Here is a 20282-nt window from a genome sequence, read left to right as displayed (position 1 = left end):
GACTGTACAGTTAAAACTTTCTCAATAAAACTGCAGACATAAGTTACAATAAAAGATCTTTCAAAATAATCAGATCACTCCGTATTATTATGGCTGCATCTTGACCATTCACTCTGATATTCTCTGAAACCACTCACTCTGGGCATACCATTTTCAGAAAAATGCAACCAAGTGGGACTTCGATAGCGTAAAAATTTCCGACGTAAAACTACTCTGGAATTATCCTTGAAGGACAAACATCGCACTGCGAAGAAGTTGTGCGATACAACCTGGAGATCCAGGTATTGTGTTTAGAATGCGGTTGAAAACATTCATATTTGGGAAAGTGGCAGAGAAACAGATCGACAGATGCGGAAATAAACAAATCGAGTGGCAGCGGGGGTGGCGGCAGCAGCGGCACCACCACCACCAGCAGCAGCGGCAGCGGTGGCAGCAACAGCGGCAGGCCCTCGCTGCTCAGCCTCTGCCCAGCCTCGCAGTAAGGAAACACTTCAACACCAAGGCAGGGTGAGAGGGGAAAGCAAGAGTGGGTATCGGCGTGGGTTCGATCACACCATTGAACCCGTTTCAGGGAAGCCTAACGGACGGTTCCTTCTGTGGGGAAGCCTAACGGACGGTGAACGATGGGCCACCTACCAGCCGGAGGGGTCGTCGGGCGGCTGCTCCTCGAACAGGGGAACCCGGCGCCTGCAGCTCACATTCAAAATGGCGGCCACAGCCTCACCACTCCACCGGAAGCGGAGAGCCACGATGACCTTCTTTCCGGAAAGTAGTCCTTGGGGCAAATCTCACGAATGCTGCAGATTAATTCCAATAACCTCAGGAGAGCAATGCAATGAAGTGATTAAACGACGATTATGTTATTTGTTTCGGCGGGGAATTGGACGAGTTCGCTTCCTTTGGAGGATCGGCGTATTTTTAAGCGTGGATGTGATCTAAATGGCAAAGGAGTGCTGCGGACTTACTCGTGGCAATCACTGATGACGTCGCAGGGGCGAGTCACAGGCGCGGTCACGTGGCTCGCGGTGACGGCGGTTCGGCTGAAGGTCAAAACCTTTCCCAGCTCTTGCTTCAACTCAGAATGGCCGTTAAAAACACGTATAGTTGTAATAATCAGCGTCGATTTTTTAATTATTCGATGAAAATAGTCTTTACATTTACAACCTATTACGATGTAATGAGATTAATTTTTCTAATTCTCCTTGTTTTTCTAACTATTCGGGAAGCCTCCACAGTGATATGGTGACAACTGGTATATCTTTTTATCCCCACACAGTCCAATAACTTGGGTAAATAAATAACAAAGGAAAACTTTATTTTCCAAAAGTAGATTTTGAAAGGTGAGTAATAACCGCGATAGCACTACTCGCATGCACATTACTTCAAATATATTGAAGATATGGATTGAGTGCTAAATCTGTATATTTATGGACCTTAACTAAAATTCATTGTATGTCGGGTATATATTGCAAAAACACAAAGTGATGGAAACGAATGGTACTGACCCGAAATGTCACATTTCCATTCCCTCCAAATGCTGCCTGATCTGCTGAGTTCCTCCAGCACTTTGTGCTTTGCTCAGGTTTTCAGCACTCTCAGTCTGTTGTGGCAGGTATACATAAACTTGTATTATAAGAAAATAACTGCAGATGCTGGAACAAATCGAAGGTATTTATTCACAAAATGCTGGAGTAACTCAGCAGGTCAGGCAGCATCTCGGGAGAGAAGGAATGGGTGACGTTTCGGGTCGAGACCCTTCTTCAGACTGCTTCAAACTTGTATTAATCATGAGAGCTAGATTAATTTATTGCTGTAATCTGAACTAGATTGTGAAATAGTTTATCCCCTTTAGTAAAATAAGATCCCAAAATGTTAAATGTAACATGATTACTCAAGCTCCAGGCTGTGAGTTTAGTTCAACCAAAATTCTAAGTTTTTTTAAAAAAGTGCTCTAAAGGCACAGAGGTGAAAAGGAACACCAGACTTTGGGGTCAATCGGCTGAAGGCAAGACGGAATATGCTAGGAAATTTGAAATGCTAAGTAGTGTTCTGCATTGGAGCATCGCTGAGATCTATAACACTCGAGAGATAGTAGAAATAGCAGGCCAATGCAGGGATTTAAAGTTATGATGACAATATATATTTTGGCACTTTTTATGATTTCATCAGCAAAATGCTTTTTTTTGAATCGCAAATGGTTCATCACAGTTACTGACCTCCACACCATCAAATGTATCTATTAGACGTGCTGTCTCAACATCAATATCAAAGACTCTCATCATCTTGGCCCCACCCTCATTTTTCTCCTACCATTGGAAGATGGTGCAGGAGCCTGAATACCATGGCTTCCAGGTTCAGGAATAACTTGTTCCCAACAACCATCAGGCTCTTGAACACAACGTTAATCTCAATGAACTTCTATGGACTGTGTTTCGTTACACAAAGTTTGCGGGGTTTTTTGCCCTAGTAATGCATCAGACTCCCGATTCTCCTGACTCAGTCCCAAGGAGAGTCTCGACCCGAAACATCACCTTTTCCTTTTCTCCAGAGATGCTGCCTGACCCGCTGAGTTACTCCAGCATTGTGTTTATCTTTGGTGTAAACCAACATCTGCAGTTCCTTCATACACACTGTATACAGTTAGTTAGCTAGCAGTTTGCTACATTTCCTGGAATCTCATGAGATTAAACCTACCACGTGGAACCTAATCGAAAACCGAGCTTAAGAACATGTAGAGGAAGTCTATGGCCCTGCCCTCATCATTCTAGGTCACTTCAAGAAACTCAATCAAATTTGTAAAACACAATCTTCGGACACAAAACCAAGCTAACTATACTTCATCAATCTCTATTTCTGAATACATTTATTATATCCTCCGATGTAAAGGAAGTTTTTGGCAAAATGGTCACCTGGTCTACTGGAATTTTTTGAGGATGTAACTAGGAAAATTGACAAGGGAGAGTCAGTGGATGTGGTGTACCTCGACTTTCAGAAAGCCTTCGACAAGGTCCCACATAGGAGATTAGTGGGCAAAATTAGGGCACATGGTATTGGGGGTAGGGTACTGACATGGATAGAAAATTGGTTAACAGACAGAAAGCAAAGAGTGGGGATAAATGGGTCCCTTTCGGAATGGCAGGCAGTGACCAGTGGGGTACCGCAAGGTTCGGTGCTGGGACCCCAGCTATTTACGATATACATTAATGACTTAGACGAAGGGATTAAAAGTACCATTAGCAAATTTGCAGATGATACTAAGTTGGGGGGTAGTGTGAATTGTGAGGAAGATGCAATAAGGCTGCAGGGTGACCTGGACAGGTTGTGTGAGTGGGCGGATACATGGCAGATGCAGTTTAATGTAGATAAGTGTGAGGTTATTCACTTTGGAAGTAAGAATAGAAAGGCAGATTATTATCTGAATGGTGTCAAGTTAGGAGGAGGGGGAGTTCAACGAGATCTGGGTGTCCTAGTGCATCAGTCAATGAAAGGAAGCATGCAGGTTCAGCAGGCAGTGAAGAAAGCCAATGGAATGTTGGCCTTCGTAACAAGAGGAGTTGAGTATAGGAGCAAAGAGGTCCTTCTACAGTTGTACCGGGCCCTGGTGAGACCGCACCTGGAGTACTGTGTGCAGTTTTGGTCTCCAAATTTGAGGAAGGATATTCTTGCTATGGAGGGCGTGCAGCGTAGGTTCACTAGATTAATTCCCGGAATGGCGGGACTGTCGTATGTTGAAAGGCTGGAGCGATTGGGCTTGTATACACTGGAATTTAGAAGGATGAGGGGGGATCTTATTGAAACATATAAGATAATTAGGGGATTGGACACATTAGAGGCAGATAACATGTTCCCAATGTTGGGGGAGTCCAGAACAAGGGGCCACAGTTTGAGAATAAGGGGTAGGCCATTTAGAACGGAGATGAGGAAGAACTTTTTCAGTCAGAGGGTGGTGAAGGTGTGGAATTCTCTGCCTCAGAAGGCAGTGGAGGCCAGTTCGTTGGATGCTTTCAAGAGAGAGCTGGATAGAGCTCTTAAGGATAGCGGAGTGAGGGGGTATGGGGAGAAGGCAGGAACGGGGTACTGATTGATAGTGATCAGCCATGATCGCATTGAATGGCGGTGCTGGCTCGAAGGGCTGAATGGCCTACTCCTGCACCTATTGTCTATTGTCTATTGGTCTATGCTTGGTCTCGCTGATGTAAAGGACTAGGCAACTGTTTTGCTGCAACACTTGCTCGGTCTGTCAAGGCGGGCTAGATCTCCTGGTTGCTAACCGTTTTAACTCAACTTCATATTCCCATACTGTCCTTTGTGTCCTGGGCCTCTTCTATCGCCAGGGTCAGGCCATACGCAAACCAGAAGAATTGGGTAGCTTACAACCTATCAGTATGTACATTGTATTCTCCAATTATAGGTAACTAACCTACTAATAACCCCCCTCCCTCCTTTAATCACCCCACTTTTCCCTGTACCCCAACTGGATGGGCACCCACTTCGCCTTTTCCCCCTATATTCCTTCTGGGTTCACAATTTAGTCATGTGCTTTTCTCCTTATCTCCCACCTTTTGACTTTTCATCTCTGGTCTTTGTCCAACCATCTGCCGATCACAAACCCCCCTCACCTCACACCTGCCAGACTCTGTCCTGCCCCCTTTTTTCTCCCCCCACCACATCCAGTGTGCAGAAGGGTCATGACCCAAAACATTCAGCACTCCAGCTAGATATTACTCCAGCACTTTGTCATAGAGTCATACAGCACAGAAACAGGCCCTTTGGCTCAATATGCCAATGCTGACCAATATGCCCTATCTACACTGGTCCCACCTGCCCTGTTTGGACCATGTCTCTCTAAACCTTTTATATCAATTTACCTGTACAAATACATCTTGAATATTATTATCCAAATCATCCAAATAAAGATGCCAAACAGCGATGGCCCCAGCACCAAACCCTGAGGCACACCACTAGTCACAGCGATGGGTCCAGCACCAAACCCTGAGGCACACCACTAGTCACAGCGATGGGTCCAGCACCAAACCCTGAGGTACACCACTAGTCACAGCGATGGGTCCAGCACCAAACCCTGAGGTACATCACTGGTCATAGCGATGGGTCCAGCACCAAACCCTGAGGTACATCACTAGTCACAGCGATGGGTCCAGCACCAAACCCTGAGGTACATCACTAGTCACAGCGATGGGTCCAGCACCAAACCCTGAGGTACATCACTAGTCACAGCGATGGCCCCAGCACCAAACCCTGAGGTACACCACTAGTCACAGGCCTCCAGTCCAATAAACAACTTTCCGCATCACCCTCCATTTCCTTCCATGAAGCCAATTTTTTTATCCATTCGGCCATCCCTCCTTGGATCCCATGGGATCTAATTTTCCAGTCAGCCTACCATGGGGAACCTTGTTGAATGCCTTACTGAAATCCTTATATGCAATGTCTACAGCTCTGCCCACATCAACCTTTGGTCACATCTTCAAAAAACAAAATCAAAATCGTGAGACACAACCTCATGTACAAACTAATATTGACTGTCCCTAATCAGCCCTTGTCCATATAAATGCATGTTTATCCTATCACTTAGAATACTCAAGCAATTTTCCGACTACAGATATTCAGTTCCCAGCCTTTTCCCTGCAGCCCTTCTTGAATAGAGGCACAACGTTTGCCCCCTTCCACTCTTCCAGCACCTCACCTGTATTTAAAGATGACTTGTAAATTTCAGCCACTGCTCCTTCAATTTCCACTTGAGCTTGCCACAGTGTCCTTGGATATATTTCATCAGGCCCAGGAGATTTGTCTACCTTCATATGCATCAGGACCCTCAGCAACTCTACGACTAATATTGACGGCTCTCAAGACACTTCCATTGACTGCCCCAAGTTCCCCAGTCTTTCTCCACGGTCCAAACAGAGGAGAAATACTCGTTGAGGATCTTGCCCATCTCCTGTGGCAGCACACAGATTTGACCACTTTGCTTCCTGAGCGGTCCCATTCTCTCTCTGATTACCCTTTTTCCTTTATCTACATAAAATCTCTTGCGATTAACCTTATTGCTAACTGCCAGAGCTATCTCCTGAACCCTTTTGGTGCTCCTGATTTTCTTACTCCTCAGTTCCCCAAACACCTCCAGGGATACACTTGATCCCAGCTGTTGACACCTGCCCCAGGCCTCAATTTCCCTCATCATTCAAGCTTTATGCTCACCTGCCTTGTCTTTCACCTACATAGAAACATAGAAAATAGGTGCAGGAGGAGGTCATTTGGCCCTTCAAGCCAGCACCACCATTCATTGTGATCATGGCTGATCTTCCGCAATCAGTAACCTGTGCCTGCCTTCTCCCCATATCCCTTGATTCCACTAGCTCCTAGAGCTCTATCTAACTCATCCAGTGAATTGGCCTCCACTACCTTCTGTGGCAGAGAATTCCACAAATTTACCATTCAACACCTTTAACAGGAACATTCATGTCCTGGACTCTTGTCAGCACTCTTTTAAACACATCCCACTTTCCTGACGTTCCTTTTCCTGCAAATCATCTCCTCCACTCAACTTGAGCGAGTTCCTGCCTTATACCTTCAAAGTTGGCCATGCCCCAATTTAGAATTTTAACTGTAGGAAGGAACTGCAGGCGCTGGTTTACACCGAAGATAAACATAAAATGCTGGAGTAACTCAGCAGGACAGGCAGCATCTCTGGAGAGATTCAAAAGTCTGAAGAAGGGTCTTGACCCGAAATGTCATCCATCCCTTCTCTCCAGAAATGTTGCCAGTCCCACTGAGTTACTCCAGCATTTTGTGTCTATCTTTAGAATTTAACTCATGGTCCTGCCCTGTCCCCATCCATAACTATCTTAAGCCTAATAGAACAATGGTCGCTGGTCCCAAACGGCTCATCTATGAACAATTCATCCACTTGCCCCTACCAATTTTGCAAGGTGAGATCAAGTGTTCCTCTCTACCACATGGAGGCCTCTACACATTGCTGGGGGAAACTTTCCTGGACAAATTGCACTCCTCTAAACCTTTCGCAATATGACATTCCCAGTCAATAGACAATAGGTGCAGGAGGAGGCCATTCGGCCCTTCGAGCCAGCACCGCCATTCAATGTGATCATGGCTGATCATTCTCAATCAGTACCCCGTTCCTGCCTTCTCCCCATACCCCCTGACTCCGCTATCCTTAAGAGCTCTATCTAGCTCTCTCTTGAATGCATTCAGAGAATTGGCCTCCACTGCCTTCTGAGGCAGAGAATTCCACAGATTCACAACTCTCTGACTGAAAAAGTTTTTCCTCATCTCCGTTCTAAATGGCCTACCCCTTATTCTTAAACTGTGGCCCCTTGTTCTGGAATTCTCAACAATGGGAACATGTTTCCTGCCTCTAACGTGTCCAACCCCTTAATAATCTTATACGTTTCGATAAGATCTCCTCTCATCCTTCTAAATTCCAGTGTATACAAGCCTAGTCGCTCCAGTCTTTCAACATATGACCGTCCCGCCATTCCGGGAATTAACCTAGTAAACCTACGCTGCACGCCCTCAATAGCAAGAATATAGCAGTCAATATTGGGAAAGTTAAAATCTCCTACTATGACTCCCTTATTTGACCTGCAACTGCCTACAATCTCCTGGCACATTTGTTCTTCTAATTCCCGTTGAGTATTTCGGGGCCTGCAGGACATCCCCAACAAGGTGATCACCCTTTCTTGTTTCACAGCTCCACCCATATAGCCTCACTAATATATTCCTTTATTCGTCCCACACCGGGGAAATTTACTAGACGAACTGTCCGTAATGTCACCCCTGACCACTGCCATGACATCTTCCTTAACCAATATCACAACACTCCCTCCCCTTTTTCCCTGGCCCCTGTCTCTCCTGAAGCACCTGTACCCTGGAACATTGCGCTGCCAGTCCTGCCCCTCTTGTAAGCAGGTTTCTGTAATGGCTACAACGTCCCAGTCACACGTACATATCCATGCCCTAAGCTCGTCTGCCTTGCCCGTCAGGCCCCTTGCATTAAAATACGTGCAGTTTAAACCAACCCACCTTCCTCGCTCCCTGCCTTTCTAACATATAACATATAACAACTACAGCATGGAAACAGGCCTGTCCGGCCCTACCAGTCCACGCCGACCATTCTCCCTGACCTAGTCTCATCTACCTGCACTCAGACCATAACCCTCTAATCCCCTCTTATCCATATACCTATCCAATTTACTCTTAAATAATAAAATCGAGCCAGCCTCCACCACTTCCACCGGAAGCCCATTCCATACAGCCACAACCCTCTGAGTAAAGAAGTTCCCCCTCATGTTACCCCTAAACCTTTGTCCCTCAATTCTGAAGCTATGTCCCCTTGTTGGAATCTTCCCCACTCTCAAAGGGAAAAGCCTACCCACGTCAACTCTGTCCGTCCCTCTCAAAATTTAAAAAACCTCTATCAAGTCCCCCCTCAACCTTCTACGCTCCAAAGAATAAAGACCCAACCTGTTCAACCTCTCTCTGTAGCCTAAGTGCTGAAACCCAGGCAACATTCTAGTAAATCTCCTCTGTGCCCTCTCCATTTTGTCGACATCCTTCCTATAATTTGGCGACCAGAACTGCACACCATACTCCAGATTTGGCCTCACCAATGCCCTGTACAATTTCAACATTACATCCCAACTTCTATACTCGATGCTCTGATTTATAAAGGCAAGCATACCAAACGCCTTCTTCACCACCCTATCCACATGAGATTCCACCTTCAGGGAACAATGCACAGTTATTCCCAGATCCCTCTGTTCCACTGCATTCCTCAATTCCCTACCATTTACCCTGTACGTCCTATTTTGATTTGTCCTACCAAAATGCAGCACCTCACACTTATCAGCATTAAACTCCATCTGCCATCTTTCAGCCCACCCTTCCAAAAGGCCCAAGTCTCTCTGTAGACTTTGAAAATCTACCTCACTATCAACTACTCCACCTATCTTAGTATCATCTGCATATTTACTAATCCAATTTGCCACACCATCATCCAGATCATTAATGTAAATGACAAACAACAGTGGACCCAACACAGATCCTTGGGGCACTCCACTAGACACTGGCCTCCAACCTGACATACAATTGTCAACCGTTACCCTCTGGTATCTCCCATTCAGCCATTGTTGAATCCATCTTGCAACCTCACTATTAATACCCAACGATTTAACCTTCTTAATCAACCTGCCTATTCTCTCCACTAAACTTTCTCTCATCACCCTCCGCTCCAACTTCTAACCTCTCAGCTGCCTCAGTCCTGTATAAGATCCCATCCCATCGCCAATCTAGTTTAAACCCACCCGAACCAGCCTGCCAGGATGTTGGTACCCCTCCAATTAAGATGCAATCCACCTTTCTTGTCCATGTTACCTCTGCCCCAGAAGAGATCTCAATAGTTTAGAAATCTGAATCCCTGCCCCTGCACCAATTCCTCAGCCACACATTCATTTCCCCTATCTTCCTGTCCCTACCCTCACTAGCACGTGGTACTGGAAGCAATCCAGAGAACACTGCCCTGGAGGTTCTGCTTTTTAGCCTTTTACCCAACTCCCTGTACTCATGTTGCAGAACCTCCTTCCTCTTTCTACCTATATCATTTGTTGCAACATGAAGAACGACTTCCGGCTGCTCCTGCTCCAGGATGTCATGCAGTCGCTCCGAGACATCCTGGACCCTGGCACCAGGGAGGCAACGCACCATCCTGGAGTCTCGACTGCTGCCGCAGAATCTCCAGTCTGCACCCGTAACTATACAGTTACCTACCACAACAAAGACAGACATAAAAAGCTGGAGTAACTCAGCTGGTCAGACTGCCTGACCCTTCTGAGTTATTGCATTTTGTTTTTTGTGTAACCTTGTGTTTGCTCTTGTCAACCTTCTTCATTACGTCTTTAAAAACTCAATCAAATTTGTCAGATTCATTCTTCGTCATACAAAATCGTGCTATCCCTAAGCAGCCTGTCAGTCCAAATGAATACATATCATATCCTTCAGAATCCTCTTCCATAACTTACATACCATAGATGTGAAGCTAGATGCAAAAAGCTGCAGTAACTCAGCAGGACAGGCAGCATCTCTGGAGAGAAGGAATGGTTGATGTATGGGGCCGAGATCCTTCTGTAGACTACTTAGGGGAAAGGGAAACGAGAGATATAGACGATGATCCCAAAAAGTTGGGAGCCTCGATCACCTCGTGGCACCACGGGAGAAGAAATCAGGAGGAGATAAGACTTTGCCTTCCATCACAGTGAGGGTGTGCCTAGAGCAATCACTGTGATGGCTGTTTGTGTAAAAATTGTATCTGTGTGTCCTGTGCTTTTTGTTCTCTACTGCCGGACCCTGACGTGAGAAAGCCAATGGAATGTTGGCCTTCGTAACAAGGGGAGTTGAGTATAGGAGCAAAGAGGTCCTTCTACAGTTGTACCGGGCCCTGGTGAGACCGCACCTGGAATACTGTGTGCAGTTTTGGTCTCCAAATTTGAGGAAGGATATTCTTGCTATGGAGGGCGTGCAGCGTAGGTTCACTAGGTTAATTCCCGGAATGGCGGGACTGTCGTATGTTGAAAGGCTGGAGCGATTGGGCTTGTATACACTGGAATTTAGAAGGATGAGGGGGGATCTTATTGAAACATATAAGATAATTAGGGGATTGGACACATTAGAGGCAGATAACATGTTCCCAATGTTAGGGGAGTCCAGAACAAGGGGCCACAGTTTGAGAATAAGGGGTAGGCCATTTAGAACGGAGATGAGGAAGAACTTTTTCAGTCAGAGGGTGGTGAAGGTGTGGAATTCTCTACCTCAGAAGGCAGTGGAGGCCAGTTCGTTGGATGCTTTCAAGAGAGAGCTGGATAGAGCTCTTGAGGATAGCGGAGTGAGGGGGTATGGGGAGAAGGCAGGAACGGGGTACTGATTGAGTGATCAGCCATGATCGCATTGAATGGCGGTGCTGGCTCGAAGGGCTGAATGGCCTACTCCTGCACCTATTGTCTATTGTCTATTGTTTATTCGCCGCTTCTTCGTTAGGATAGTTTGTCTGTTTGTTTTTATGTTTGATTGTTTATGTAAAGCGCTTTGAGCACCTGATAAGGCGCTATATAAAATAAATGCTTATTATTATTATTATTATTATGATGTAGAGAGATAAAGAACAATGAATGAAAGATATGCAAAAAAGTCACGATGATAAAGCAAACTGTTGGGTGAAAACGAGAAGGTGGTGTGACTTGGGTGGGGGAGGGATAGAGAGAGAGGGAATGCTGGGGTTACTTGAAGTTAGAGAAAACAATATTCATACCATTCATACCAATATTCATACTAAGCTACCTCAGCGAAATATGAGATGCTGTTCCTCCAATTTGCGTTTAGCTTGGGCAGCTTTTCTGAAGAAGGATTTCGACCCGAAACGTCACCCATTCCTTCTCTCCAGAGATGCTGCCTGTCCCACTCAGTTATTCTAGCCTTTTGTGTCTATCTTCGGTTTAAACCATCATCTGCAGTTCCTTAGTTTAGTTTTAGTTTAGCTTAGTTTAGTTTAGAGAACAGGCCCTTCGGCCCACCGGATCCAAGCCGCCCAGTGATCCCCGCATATTAACACTATCCTACACACACTAGGAACAATGTTTACATTTACCAAGCCAATTAACCTACATACCTGTACGTCTTTGGAGTGTGGGAGGAAACTGAAGATCTCGGAGAAAACCCATGCAGATCACGGGGAGAACGTACAAACTCCATACAGACAGCACCCGTAGTCAGGGTCGAACCCGGGTCTCCGGGCGTTGCATTCGCTGTAAGGCAGCAACTCTACCGCTGCACCACTGTTCCTTCCTACACATAAATGTGAGGCTCACTAGTCTATAGTTCCCAGACTTTCCCTTGCAGCTTTTCTTAAATAGAGGCATAACATACCTTCTTTGCCAGTCTCCATGTCTTTTTCCATGTAAAACCAGAGGAGATATACACATTGAGGTCCTTTCCTCTCTCCTGTGGCTCTACACATAGATGACCACTTTGGTTTCTGTGCATTCCTATTCTCTCTAGTTACTTTCTTCTCCTCGATCTCCTTATAAAATCTCTTTGGGTTCTCCTTAATCGTATCTGTCAGAGCTATCTCCTGCCCACTTTAGTCCTCCTGGTCATCTTTCCTCTCTAAAGGCCCTACCTCCACCATGACACTGACACCCCTCTCACACACAACATGCACATGACACCTACATAATATTCTGACACTGGACCGATCAAATTAATGTTCAAAAGCACCTGCAGACTGTGTATTCAGGTGTAAATGAAACTCAGTGATTTCCCAGCATCTCCAATGCAATAATTACAGGGAATTGAAACTCACTTCTTTGGAGTTAACATCCAGACCTCTTCCTTTATTAATGAACCTTCAGAAACTCACCGGCTTTTATTATAACTTTCCAGATTGATTTTCTACCTTCATACTTTTTTGTGTTTAGATCCCAAAGGCTCACTTTTCATATACCCTTTCAGAATTAAACCATTTAGATTACGTTGCTCCTCCTGATTCTATCTACCAAACTCCTATCACTTCACAGTGCTCTGTATTAAATTCCATTTGACATCCATCTGCTCATTTCATCAGAGGTCAGTTATTACCCTCTACATTGTCTCACTCATCTACCTGCATATAACCCATATCCCTCAATTCCCTGCATGTTCATATGCATGCGGAAGTGGCGGCGCCTAACGGCAGCGGCTCGCTAGCAGTCTGTTCGTCTTTTTTCCTTTTTTTTTGTTGTGTGTCGGTGTTGGGATGGTTTTTGTATTTTTTTTGGTTGTGTATGTGTGGGGGGTGGTGGTGTGGGTGGGGGATGGCGGGGGGGGGGTGGGGGAAACTTTTCTCTTCCTCACGGCGCGGGGTGCGGCTCGGCTGCGGGGCCTAACATCGCCCGGTGCGGCTCGGCCGCTGGACTTTACATCGCCCGGTGCGGCTTGGCCGCTGGACTTAACAGTGCCCGGTGCAGCTCGGCCGCGGGACTTAACATCGCCCGGTGCGGCTCGGCTGCGGGACTTTACATCGCTGGTGCGGCTCGACCACGGGACTTTTCATCGCTGGTGCGGCTCGGCTGCGGGACTTAACATCGCCCGGTGCGGCTCGGCTGCGGGACTTTACATCGCCCGGTGCGGCTCGGCTGCGGGACTTTACATCGCCCGGTGCGGCTCGGCTGCGGGACTTAACATCGCCCGGTGCGGCTCGGCTGCGGGACTTTACATCGCTGGTGCGGCTCGACCACGGGACTTTACATCGCCCGGCTCGGCTGTGGGACTTAACATCGCCCGGTGCGGCTCGGCTACGGGACTTTACATCGCTGGTGCGGCTCGACCACGGGACTTAGCTGCGCAAGGCTTGGTCGCGGGGTCTTTCATCGCCCGGCTCGGCCGCGAGACATTTCAGCGCCCGGTGCGATTCGGCCGGGGGGACTTCCATCCCCTTGCGGGGACTGTGCGGGTCGGTCGGGGACGAGCTGTCTGTCCGTGGGCGTGGGGAAGAGAGTGGAAGTTTTGTTGCCTCCATCACAGTGAGGGGGTGTTTGGAGTCACTGTGATGGACGTTTGTGTTGGGGCTATGTGTCTTGTGTTCTTTTTTTCTATGACTGCTATGTAGTTTCGTTCGGTACTTCGGTACCGAACGACAAAAAAGCTCTGTTATACTGTTATACTGTTATATGCCTATCCAAAAGTCTTTTAAATGGCACTAATGTATCTGCTTCAACCACATTATGTCAATAAACCACATCACTGAATATCAATAAAAGACTTATTTTAAACAAGATTTGGATTCTCCATGTGCCTCCGTGTATCTTTTATACTATCTAATGAAGAGCAAGAGATTTTAGAAATGTGGAGCTGCCCAAAAGCATGCCCCATATGCTTCTGTTCCTTTAGACTTTAGAGAAACAGACTCTTCGGCCCACCGAGTTCACACCGACCAGTAATCTCCCTAGACACTAACACTATCCTACACACTAGGAACAATTTAACAATTTTTACTGAAGCCAATTAATCTACACAATTCTACTTTTCAGGAGTGTGGGAGGAAACCAGGGCACTTGGTCACAGAGAGAATGTAGAAACGCCATCTTTTACAGATAGCACCTGTAGTCAGGATTGAACCCGGGTCTCTGGCGCTGTAAGGCAGCAACTCTACTGCTGTGCCACTGTGCGTCTATGATTTTTATTCACATACATATGGACCACAACTGTCAACAGTAGTAGCTATGTTCAAGCTTCATTGAAATGATGCACAGAAACATTAAAGTGGATAAAGGAACACCCAGTCTCAATCCTCAAAATGTCCTCCTCTTGTGGGAGGCACATTTAATTTACATGAATCGGCAGCACCTTTGGGAACTTTGGCTTCTTGGCCTTGGGAGTTGGGCATATTTTTCACAACTTCTCTTCCTGGTTGAAACATAGAAACATAGAAAATAGGTGCAGGAGGAGGCCATTCGGCCCTTTGAACCAGCACCGTCATTCATTGTGATCATGGCTGATCAACCACAATCAGTAACCTGTGCCTGCCTTCTCCCTTGATTCCACTAGCCCCTAGAGCTCTATCTAACTCTCTTTTAAATTCATCCAGTGAATTGGCCACCACTGCCTTCTGTGGCAGGGAATTCCACAAATTCACAGCTCTCTGCGTGAAAAAGTTTCTTCTCACCTCAGTTTTAAATGAATTTAAATCAGTTTTAAATTAAGGCTTATGGTGATCTACAGATGTCATTGGCGTGGAGCTCGATTGTTGACTATGGGTTCATAGGCATCATAAACCTAGGGTGATGAAAATATAGCCAGCAATCTGACCTGGACCGACCACATTGAAGCTATGGCCAGCAAAGCGCACCAATACCTCTACTTCCCCACAAGACTCAACAGGTTTTGCATGTCTCCAATGACTCTTAGCAACTTCCACGAATGCACTATAAAAAAACATCCTATTGAGAAGCATGGGCCTAAAAAGCTGGAGTAACTCAGCGGGTCAGACAGCATTCCGGTTAATTCCAGGAATGGCGGGACTGTCATATGTTGAAAGATTGGAGCGGCTAGGCTTGTATATACTGGAATTTAGAAGGATGAGAGGGGATCTTATCGAAACATATAAGATTATTAATGGGGTTGGACACGTTGGAGGCAGGAAACATGTTCCCAATGTTGGGGGAGTCCAGAACCAGGGGCCACAGTTTAAGAATAAGGGGTAGGCCATTTTGAAAGGAGATGAGGAAAAACTTTTTCAGTCAGAGAGTTTTAAATCTGTGGAATTCACTGCCTCAGAAGGCAGTGGAGGCCAATTCTCTGAATGCATTCAAGAGAGAGCTAGATAGAGCTCTTAAGGATAGCGGAGTCAGGGGGTATGGGGAGAAGGCAGGAACGGGGTACTGATTGAGAATGATCAGCCATGATCACATTGAATGGTGGTGCTGGCTCAAAGGGCCGAATGGCCTCCTCCTATTGTCTATTGTCTATCTCTGGAGAGAAGAAAAAGGCGATGATTCAGGTCGAGACCCTTCTTCTTTTGAGAGGCATCACAGCTTCACAAAGGTGCTTCCAATTTATTCAAACTAAATGTACTGTACCTCCCACTAGAGAAAGCACATTTTGAGGTTTGAGACTTCGTGTTCTTTTACCTACTTTAATCCTTCTGTGCATAATTTCCCAGAAGCTTAAACACAGCGACTGTTGAAAGCTGTTGGGACTTGGTTGTTGGTTGGTTTGGCAACAGCTCTGCCCAAGATGGCAAAAAATTGCAGAGTTGTGGAAGTAGTCACATCTTTAGCACAAACCAGGTTCCCCTTCCCCAACCCCCTCCCCTCCCAACACCGCACCTCCCCAATGACTCCATCTACACTTCAACCAGCATAATCAAGGACCACTTGCTCCTCATATTTCGCCTGGGCAGTTTGCAGCCCAGTGGTATGATCATTGACTTCTCCAACTTTAGATAGTTCCTCTGTCCCTCTCTTCCCCTCCCCCTTCCCAGATCTCCCTCTATTTTCCTGCCTCCACCTATATCCTTCCTTTGTCCCACCCCCCTGACATCAGTCTGAAGAAGGGTCTCGATCCGAAACGTCGCCCATCCCTTCTCTCCTGAGATGCTGCCTGACCTGCTGAGTTACCCCAGCATTTTGTGAATAAATACCTTCGATTTGTACCAGCATCTGCAGTTATCTTCTTACTCCACTTGCTCCCTGCTCACTCCCTCTTCTCCCTTCTCTTGTTGAACAAAAAATGCAAAAGCTTGAAAGTGCATCCCACCAGATTCAGGAACAGCTCTTTCCCTGCTGAGAAGAGATAATTGATCAGTCCTCTCATAAGCTACGGGTGTAGTCCCGATCTCCCAATCTGCCTCATTTAGACCCTTGCACTTTTTTAAGTACACTATAATGCAATAATGCTGTAACACGATACTCTGCATTCATAGAATGATTTGACTGCATAGTCCACACATTTTCCCACTGTATCTTGGCACATGCAACAACAGTAAACCAATATCAACACCAATGCTTGTCTCTCATCAACCTGCCGTTCAACGACAAAGAATGTGAACATTTACGATTAGCATCATGGCGACACTGTGGCGCAGCGGGTAGAGCTGCTGCCTCACAGCGCCAGAGACCTGAGTTCATTCCTAGCCTCAGGTGCTGGATGTGGAGTTTGCACGTTCTCCTTGTGACCGCGTGGGTTTCCTCCGGGTGCTCCGGTTTCCTCCCACATCCCAAAGATGTGCAGTTTCTAGGTTACCTGAGCTCTGTGAATTGCCTATAATGTTGAGGGAGTGGATGAGAATGAACATGGGACTGGCGTGTTCAGGTGATCGATGGTCGGCATGGACGCGGTGGGCTGAAGGACTTGTTTCCACACTATCTCTAAAACTAAAACTAAAAACTATGTTTCATATTTATTTTCATAATTCAGATACAGCGCGGAAACAGGCCTTTTTGGCCCACCAAGTCCGCGCCGCCCAGTGATCCCCGCACATTAACACTATCCTACACACACCAGGGACAATTTTTTTTAATTTACATTTACCCAACCAATTAACCTACATACCTGTACGTCTTTGGAGTCTTTGATGTTATAAAAGTAACATATCTTAGGAAAGCAGACCAGTAAAAATAGACTGAAGAAGGGTCTCGACCTGAAACGTCCCCCATTCCTTCTCTCTTGAGATGCTGCCTGACCTGCTGAGTTACTCCAGCATTTTGTGAATAAATACCTTTGATTTGTACCGGCATCTACAGTTATTTTCCTACAGTAAAAATAGACTGGTATCCTTGTCTAGAGCTGCTGAGTTACAGGGTGATACAGTGTGGAAACAGGCCCTGCAGCCCAAATTGCCCACACCGGCCAACATTTCCCAGCAACACTAGTCCCACCTCCCGGTGTTTGGTCCATATACTTCCAATCTTGTACCTATCTAACTGTTACTTAAATATTGGGATAGTCCCAGCCTCAATTACCATCTCTGGCAGCTTGTTCCATACACCCACTACCCTTTATGTGAAAAAGTTACCCCTTAGACTCTTAAATCTTTTCCCCTTCACCTTAAACGTATTCTGGTCCTTGTTTCATCTACTCTGGGCAAGAGACTCTGTGCATCTACCCAGTTTATTCATCTCATGATTTTATACACCTCTATAAGATCACCTTCACCCTCCCGCGCTCCAAGGAATAGAGTCCCAGCCTACTCAACTTCTCCTTCTCGCTCAGACCCTCTAGTCCTGACAACATCCTCGTGAAATCTTCTCAAACAATCTTTTGAATTTATTTTAATATATGCTAGTTGGTGTGCCGTAATCTCAGAAAACCTTTGCACGAGTGAAATTGATTCCACCCCAAAGCCACATTATATTCAGAAAGCCATTCTTTCATTTGGCTTCTGATTGTTTACACCCAATAATACTCTAACTACTGAGGTTAATAGTCCATAAGTATCACCCATGATTCTGTCCCTCGCTTTGAATAGACATTTTTACTTTACACTTGAAGGTAGACACAAAATGCTGGAGTAACTCAGCGGGTCAGGCATCATCTCGAGAGAGGGCAGTGGAAGCCAAATCACTGGATGGATTTAAGAGAGAGTTAGAGCTCTAGGGGTTAGTGGAATCAAGGGATATGGGGAGAAGGCAGGCACGGGTTATCAGCCATGATCACAATGAATGGCAGTGCTGGCTCGAAGGGCCGAATGGCCTCCTCCTGCACCTATTTGCTATGTTTCTATGTAAGGAATGAGTGATGTTTTGGGTCGAGACCCTTCTTCAGACTTTACTTTGCACTCAGTTTTACAATTTCTTGTAATTACTCCAGTTAGAACTTCTCATCTGTGCTTTGTATGTCACAAACGTGACTGAGAAATCAGTTTCCATTTCCTCATGAATGTTTACTGGCAGGCAGTCCTGTGCAGTTAGAAGTTTTGAGGTTTATTATCATTAAAAAATAGATTTGACAATCAAGTCCAGGGATTCTAATTTATTTCTGAATCATCGAGACTGAAGAAGGGTCTCGACCCGAAACGTCACCCATTCCTTCTCTCCAGAGATGCTGCCTGCCCCGCTGAGTTACTCCAGCATCTTGTGATACCTACGGGTGATAGTTGGTGCAGACTCAGTGGGCACAAGGGCCTGGTTCCATGCTGTATCTCTAGACCAAACTAATCCCAAATATGAGCTTGTCAATAGTACCAAGTACCAAAACTAACAGGAGATAGCTCTTTTTCAATCATGGATACTTTGGGGAGAAGTTGCTGAATTGTTAACTGACAACAAATACAACATCAAGATCAAAATGACAAGTTATCTTCTTTATTTCAATTCCAAATGTTCTCTGTAATTACCTTACAATTAAACATACTTTGGAAATAAATCTCAAATTGTCGATCACATTTGTTACAGGCATCCTCAATGTACATGGTCATAATTTCCGGCTTTCCTGTTCCTTTAATGTTCCTGAGCTCTAGATTGTTAGCAATTTCTAAGACACGATAATTCCAGGTATCTGACAATGAGTACACTTTAATTAAAGTCATAGATTATAATTCTATTGCATTAACATTGTAATATTAACAATGTAAAAGCATTAAATTAATAAAGCAACAAAATAGGGTAATAATATTGTAATTTGGTCCAGCTATTGGTATTAAAATAAAAACATAATATGTGCAAAACAGAATGATTTAATATATATGAATAATGCATACACTTTCATAGCTCTGTTGATTAATTCGATGAACGATCAACGGGCCATTTGTCTTTCTCATAACATTGATGTCAAGTTCAATTGTTTATTGATGCTTTGGTAGGAAATGCTCATGGTATTTTGTTGGGCCCAAATAGGCGGAACAAGGAAAGAGATTCTGCTGAGGGAATTTGTGCACTGAGGGACTAAATTAAAAAGCAGAACCAAAAAGGTAATAATCTCTGGATGGCATAGGGTCAATGTTTCAGTTTCAGTTTAGTTTATTGTCACATGCACCGAGGTATAGTGAAAAGCTTTTGTTGCATGCTAACCAGTCAGCAGAAAGACAATACATTATTACAATTGATCTATTTACAGTGTATAGATACATGATAAGGGAATAACGATTAGTACAAGGTAAAGCCAGCTGTCCGATCAAGGATAGTGCGAGGGTCACCAATGAGGTAGATAGTAGTTCAGCACTGCTCTCTTGATGTGCTCTCTGGATGATTCAGCTGCCTGATAACAGCTGGGAGGAAACTGTCCCTGAATCTGGAGGTGTGCATTTTTGCACTTCTATATCTTTTGCCTGATGGGAAAGGGGAAGAGAGGGAGTGGCCAGAATGTGACTCGTCCTTGATTATGCTGCTGGCCTTGCTGAGGCAGCGTGAGGTATAAGTGGAGTCAATGGAAGGGAGGTTGGTTTGTGTGATGGTCTGGGCTGCGTCCACAATCCGCTGCAATATCATGCGGTCCTGGATGGAGCTGTTTTGATGCATCCCGATAAAATGCTTTCTACGGCGCATCTGTAGAAGTTGGTGAGAGTTGTCGGGGACATGTCAAACTTCCTAAGCCTTCTAAGGAAGTCGAGGCATTGTTGTGCATTCTTGGTGAGATTAGAGCGTTAAATGTGTGGCTCAAAGATTGGTGTGGGGAGAAGGAGTTTTCAATTTGTGGGATATTGGCATCAGTATTGGGGACGGAGGGAGCTGTTCTGATGAGACGGACTTCACCTGAACCCTGTTGGGGTGCAACCAATTTGA

At 45.5% G+C, this 20282-nt stretch overlaps 1 protein-coding gene and 1 long non-coding RNA gene across 2 annotated transcripts in view; one reads left to right on the top strand and one right to left on the bottom strand.

The window, feature by feature from the left end:
• Positions 1-714, bottom strand: part of ap1g1 (adaptor related protein complex 1 subunit gamma 1) — a 138414-nt gene extending 137700 nt beyond the window's left edge. Inside the window, exon 1 of the mRNA XM_078400867.1 lies at positions 637-714. The gene's annotated coding sequence lies outside the window, so the exon portion shown is untranslated. The remainder of the gene's footprint in view (positions 1-636) is intronic.
• A 366-nt stretch (positions 715-1080) lies between these two features.
• The window catches only part of LOC144594425 (uncharacterized), a 29478-nt gene continuing 10276 nt past the window's right edge, over positions 1081-20282 (top strand). The window contains exons 1-2 of the long non-coding RNA XR_013547388.1: positions 1081-1174; positions 1277-1340. This is a non-coding gene — a long non-coding RNA (uncharacterized LOC144594425). The remainder of the gene's footprint in view (positions 1175-1276; positions 1341-20282) is intronic.

The sequence above is a fragment of the Rhinoraja longicauda genome, chromosome 6 (assembly GCF_053455715.1).
Source record: "Rhinoraja longicauda isolate Sanriku21f chromosome 6, sRhiLon1.1, whole genome shotgun sequence".
Lineage (NCBI taxonomy): Eukaryota > Metazoa > Chordata > Chondrichthyes > Rajiformes > Arhynchobatidae > Rhinoraja > Rhinoraja longicauda.
Note: the sequence above shows the minus strand (reverse complement) of the source record. Positions and strands in the feature narration are given on the sequence as shown.